The sequence below is a fragment of the Alexandromys fortis genome, unplaced genomic scaffold (genome assembly GCF_014885135.2).
Source record: "Alexandromys fortis isolate MF-2015 unplaced genomic scaffold, M_Fortis_MF-2015_v1.1 scaffold_112, whole genome shotgun sequence".
NCBI classification, from domain to species: domain Eukaryota; kingdom Metazoa; phylum Chordata; class Mammalia; order Rodentia; family Cricetidae; genus Alexandromys; species Alexandromys fortis.
In genome coordinates this window covers 4786738-4793491 of record NW_026068013.1, presented here as the reverse complement: position 1 = coordinate 4793491, position 6754 = coordinate 4786738, and positions in this window count along the sequence as shown.

Here is a 6754-nt window from a genome sequence, read left to right as displayed (position 1 = left end):
ACATATATATATATATATACACACACACACACATAGTACACTTATACATGTATGTATATAGTGTGTGTGTGTTTGTGTCATAACAATGATAAAGAAGTGACCATGAATTTGAGAGGAAGTGAAGAGCAGAGAATTTGAAATAGAAATGATATAAGTACAGTACTCATGTATAAGGTTCTCAACAAATTTTTAAAAGAAAAGGACTGCGAATATAGTAGCAAACATAATGGTTTAAACGACAACACAAATATAATGCAGTGTGAAGTTAGTCTTGACTACCAGTACTCACTGAAATCAATTTCATTAAGTTGTGGTCCTGACTTCTCTCTTCCCCAAAAGCTGTTGGCATTGTCTTCTGAAGAACTCTTTATGGTTTTCCTGTTAGGGGGTGATCTTGATTTCCCTGCTCTTCAAACAACTTCAATTAAGATGCAAAGGAAGAAGCACCAAGTGAGGGTCACTAAACTGAAGGTAGGTGCAGGCACAGAGATGTTGGGTCTGCCTAAGGAAGGGTGGCCCATGGGAACTGGGGTTCTGCTATTATATAATTCTGATCTCTGTCATCTAAGCCAACCTCTCTGCTTTCTTTTTGGTGAGTTTAGTACATTTCTTTCCATATTTATTATTCACTTAGATCCTATTTGAACAAGAAGTTGTCTACCCCTTTGGGGGTCAGCTCTACAATCTTTGGTCAATTTCTCAGTAGCCTACCTCCTATCCGCATTTTACTGGAAACAACAACCATGTAAGATTCCATGTTCACAGACTATGAGGACTGCAGCATCTTTTGAGGGGGAACATTTGTCGGTCTGCCACTGTGAGGCATGGATATTATTCCTCAGCAGTAGAAAGCTTTTTTTTTTTTTTTTTGCATGTAAGAAGAGAAAAGAAGGGAATCTTGCTGCAGCTGCTAAGAATGATCATCAAAGATGTGAAGTTACTGGTGACTCTTCCTGAACCTAATGAAGAAAACCCTCCTCCACAGAGAATAAAACAGCAAACAAAGTGATGGGAGGACAGGTAGGCGGGAAACACACACACACACACACACACACACACACACACACACACACAGAGACAGAGAGACAGAGACAGAGAGACAGAGACAAAGAGACAGAGAGTGACAGAGACAGAAATGATTTTTAGCAGTTAGACTTATTTTGGCCCACAGTTAGCTGTTCTGAATTTTAAGTACAGAAAGCCAAAAGCACACTTTGTTATTTAGATATTGGAATTGTATTCTTACACCATAGAGACAAATAATACATTAACAGGTATAGAAGTTGCAAATAGCAGAATTATTAAAGTGGTGACAGATGTACTCACATACTTTGAGTGGGCTATCCCAGGGTGTGGGTTCATTGATCTAATTCTTCAATTAATTCCTACTTCCTGATGTCTCTGACACTTTCCAATAATTACAGAAAGTTAGGAATCCATTTATAGATGATGATATATCAAAGCCTTACCATCCAATAGCTTGTGAAAAATCCAAGCATCTGAATATGTCTTGCACAAAGAACCAATCCTTCTAAATACAAACAACCATCGAGGACACTTCATGACTAAACCAAGATATTACTAACTACTTGATATTGTTTTATTCTTTTTTCCTACATATGATGAGTTTAGCTCACAGTTTTCTATTATTTGTGGAAAGAAATGTATTCTTGGCAACTTATGGTGGAACTTTGTGAAGAAACATTGATTTTAATGTGTTTAGTTCAGGATTACCTAAACTGCTATGGATTTCAAGGATACTTCTGTCCCTGCATTTGAAGATTCTTTACTTCTTTGTGCTCACAAAATAAGCAATATATTAAAATATCTGATTAATTGCTGGTCATACTTTCAAATTTAGATATATGGATCAGGGCTCTGAAATATGAGTCCTCCAAATCTAAATGTAAGCCTCAGAAAAATCTTTTAAGTTTTTCTTTGTACAGTTGAATAATTTAAAATAACCATGATAAAACCATTTAATTCTATAACCCTTTTCTTCCTGAGGCCAGTATTTTCTGACGTTTGTAGGTCAGATTACTGCAAAGCTAGGAGGATTTGCAAAATTCATGTCTTCTCTTTCACTTTGTAACATGTGAAAGGAGATGGAGGAAAACGGTAACTATGACAGGATCTAAAATACAGAGGCAGATGGATGGAAGGGGCTTCAGACCCATTGTTAGACTGTTCATGTAGGTGCGTTCATCCTCCCATGGGAAAGCCACATCTGTGAGAATCTAATTGTGAATGAAGGACAGATGGGAGCAGCTTTTGTAGAAAGTTAAGAGAGAAAATGCCTGAAGTCCAGGACCATGCCAAGACACTAAGGACTTCTTCCTAAAGTCTGGATCCTGTAAGATTTATGGCTTTAGTTGTGAATATATGTTGTCCAAAATCAAGGGGATTGATGGGATATAGTAATTAAAGTCTTATAATATGGAGAAATTTAAGTTGAGAGAACAGGAGTCAATGAAAATTTAATATCAAAGGTAATTCTCTATTGCTTCACAGGCCCTGCACTGATAGAAGGCATTCCTAATTCTCTGAATCTGGTCACAGATTTATTTAGAGGATTTATTACTTTAAAACAACTAATTTTGTTTGGATGGTTCCAGGCTCTTTTACAGTTTCCCTTTAATTTTTCTCTCTGAATATCATTTCTTCATGGGTTAATATCCTCAAAACAAAACACCTATTACTGACTATTCAAGATTATTCAAGTGACTATTCTCTTCTGTATTTCCATGTGATAAAACTGCCATGACAACAACCATTCTCCCATTCTCCAGGTCTTCTCAATGATATTATGGTTCATATTTACCCATCTCTCTCTCTCTCTCTCTCTCTCTCTCTCTCTCTCTCTCATCTATATATCTCTATCATCTATCTATCTATCTATCTATCTATCTATCTATCTATCATCTATTGTCTGTCTGTCATCTATCTATCAATCCATTCATTCATCTATACATCCATCTATTCATCTTATACTGGAATTGAATTCCTTGTGTATGCTAGGAAGTTACTCTACCCATTTTACTATATTTCCAAGTCCCATTCATCTCTAAGATGAGATTTACTGTGAACCTGTGTGTTTCTCTGACTCATCCTTTTCTTTTGTTCTTCCTCTGTGACATTTGGAATACATGTTTTATGTTGTTCTTAAGATTGTAGCATAAGGTACTTTCAAGAAATACTTGTTGTTTTGTTGTTTGTTCTTGATTCTGTTGGTAATTATGATGCTTAACTCATGGAAGAAGTAGTAGCGATTTGTAGATGAGCGTCGGGCCACTTCCCACTGCCTGGGAGGGCTTCTGGCCACCGGCTAGCTTTACCCAAAATAATTACATGGAAAATGTATTCTTTTAAACACTGCCTGGCCTGTTAGTTCTAGCCTCTTATTGGCTAATTCTCACATCTTGCTTAACCCATATTTATTAATCTGTGTAGCACCATGAGGTGGTGGCTTACCAGGAAGGATCTTAAACTGTGTCCATCTTGGAGAGGAGAACTATAGCATCTGCTTGACTCAGCTTTCTTTCTCCTAGAATTCTGTTCTGTCTTCCCTACCTACCTATGTTCTGACCTATCAGGCCAAGAAGTTTTCTTTATTAATTAACCAATGAAACAACAGATAGATAGAAGACCCATCTACATCAGTGATTGATTTTGAGTCAAAACAAAAACTACCTTGTAGTCATTAATTCATAGTAATGCTTAGTTTTGAAATCATCCTTTCAACTTTGTTTCAACTTATCCCACATCAAAAAATTGGAGAGGGGATAGCAGATAGTTTAGCAATGCTGGAAGTTTATTTGGAAGTGGTTGAGGCTGTGTGTTGTTACCTATGTTGTTCATTTTCTTTTTCTGTTACTGAGAAGCAATACCCAGGAAAAGCAACTAAAAGAAGTAGAAACTTAATTTGGATCAGGATTTCAGTCATGGTTAGCTGGCCCCACAGCTGTGGGTGTGTGATTAAGTGTGCCACCTTGGTGTTTGGAGACTGTAGTGGGGTAAAAATACTTGACAATATCAGCCATGAAGCCCAGACAGGTTACATTGCATGTTAGGGCAAAGGTCAAATTTCCATTTAAAGGCAGGCCCTTATTGACCTATTTCCTCCAACTAAGGTTCACTGTGTCCATCTCTGTGCAATAATGGCACTGAGTTAGTACTTCATCAATAGGTGATAAAGTCAAAGCCTTCATTATCAATCAACCCCTGAATAGAATTTGAATCAGGGTCCAATCCTTCAACATATGAACTATTTTGGAGAAAGCATCATGACTAAACCATGACATCACTTTTTACTTAATGTCTTCAGTTTCTTCTTGTGAATGATAGCATAACAGAGTAATCTGCATGAGTGGAAAAAATGTACACACATCCTTAGCAGCTTACAGTGGACCGTTGTAATAAACATTGATAATCCATGTATAATAATGTTTATCTGGAGAATCTAACAAACCCAGTTCCATAAACATAGTGGGATTCTGATAATTTTATGAGTTCTTCAAGAATAGACCTCAAGGTCAGCCAGTTATAATGTCTCATGCCTCTGGGTCAGCACCCATACAAGCAGATCAAAAATAGCTATGAAGTAGCCCTCAGACAGTATGGGCTATTTCATAGCTATTTTAATCACTTTGTACGGCCATTCTCATTATCTGTGTAAATGAAATATGTCTGTAGTCTTGAAAAATAGCTGAATATACTTTTGCTTTCAGCACTTGGATATGAAGATGCAGGAGGCTCTCTATAAATTTGAGGCTAGGCTGGTCTAAATAGTAGGTTCCAGGACAGCCAAGGTTACGTGGTTTAAAAATAAGACAGAAAAGAAAGTATTTGCTATGGAGGGTGGTGAGAAGAGCGAGAGAAAAGTGGAACTATATGAAGTTTTCCTAGTGCATGATTGAATCCCATAGTTAGGCTTCCCTGAGTCCAGTTCCCCAATGTCTCAACTGAGAGATTAACATACTTTCTCTTCGTGCAGTAGCTTGAGCTGAATATTGTTCTTTTGCTACTGAATGACTGTTAGTGAATAGATGAAGTTATAAATGAGGAACCCCATAGCTGTGGTTGTAGAGGTCACAGAGTCTAGGGCCATTTTGTTGTGCAGTCTCTCTATAACTGGTATGGAGGAAGAAGTGCGGTGATAGAAAAGCTTGTACAGACTTTGCCCTAAGATTTCACTACAAATTTACTGAAAGCTATTTCTGTCCAGAAAAACTTATACAGTAGAAAAATGCCATAGAAAAATATTTTTTGATACTCAATTTAGATGGCACTATGGTTTATTGACTGCCAAGAAAAATTGGCACTGAGAAAAATCTATGAAAGAAAAAAATGTAGAGCTATAGCATTTTAAAGTTGTTGGTTAGCTGCAGCCCTGAAAGGAACAATCAGGTTTTTGAAAGGCTCAGGAGGGGTCTGTCTAGGGTGAAACACAGAAACATATTGACTGGAAAAATATGGAAAAAATAGAAAAATCCAAGTTGCAGTCTCACCTATAGCTACAGTGAGAGGTTTGGTTAGTGAAGAAATTTCAAGGAAAAAAGAAGAACATCAGCAGAATCATGAATACGTTTCACTGGTGAAGTCTTTTAAAATTCTGCTTAGGAAAATTGTTCCTTTCTGCAATATCCTCATTGTGTTTTTGGAATAAGGACATTAAGTCTTTGCTGCCAGGGTTAAACAGTCAATATTTCACGAGCACAACCAATTCTTTCTCACGTTATATGAATTATTGAATTTGTTGTGTACTTGCAAGGCTTGCAGGGTTTGACTAAAAGCAGCCAAGAAGTTAGTTTTTACTTTCTTCTTTTGAGCAAGGATCAAGTACAGATTTTTAGAGAGACTTCCTTCATAACTCTTCATAACTTTATTATCTTTATGCTAATACTGCACTGTAGAATCTTTTTTATGTATTGTTTGTTTTGTGTTACATGATAAGTAAGTTCATTCAGTGAATCCTGGTATTTTCCTTTCACGTTATTGAGGTAGTTGTCAGAGACAGTTGCCCAGCAAGGCATCACCTTGATGCTTACTGTGTACTGAAGCACATGGCCAGTGAAGGTAACTGCCCTTCTCATTTTGATTTTTGTCTTCCTAAACACCTTAGTGTCACATGCTTATATGGACATTCAGATTTAGTTCAAACTTGATCTGTGTCTTTGATTATGGCTAATTCCAACTATAGTTTAAATCCACGCAATCATAGGATCATGTATGTTCCCAAAATGTTCAGTAGATCTTCAAACCTAATTCCTCTCCATTTGATTTATTCTAGTTTTGTAATCTGTGTCCCATTACAAGTTATATGTTCTTAGAAAACTCTCTTCCTTGTTGGAGAATGTTTGTTTATACTGTGTAAAGATATATCAGTATGATTGGTTTAATAAAGAGCTGAATGGACAACAGACAGGCAGGAGAGAATAGGTAGGATTTCTGCAGAGAGAGAGGACTTAGGGAAGGAGTGAGGCAGGTGCCAGGAGACTGAAGAAGTTGGACATATGGTACAGAGTAGAGGTAACTGAGCTGCCACATTGGGTGCCAATTTGTTGCAGGGGGTCGTTTGTTGGTTCCCAGTTGCTCAGCCCCGAAATAATTAGACAGAAACTATATTATTTAAAATACTGCTTGGCCCATTAGCTCTAGCTTCTTATTGGCTAACTCTTACATCTTAATTTAACCCATCTCCATTAATCTCTATTGCCACATGGTAGTGGCTTACCAGCTAAATTTCTAGCACATT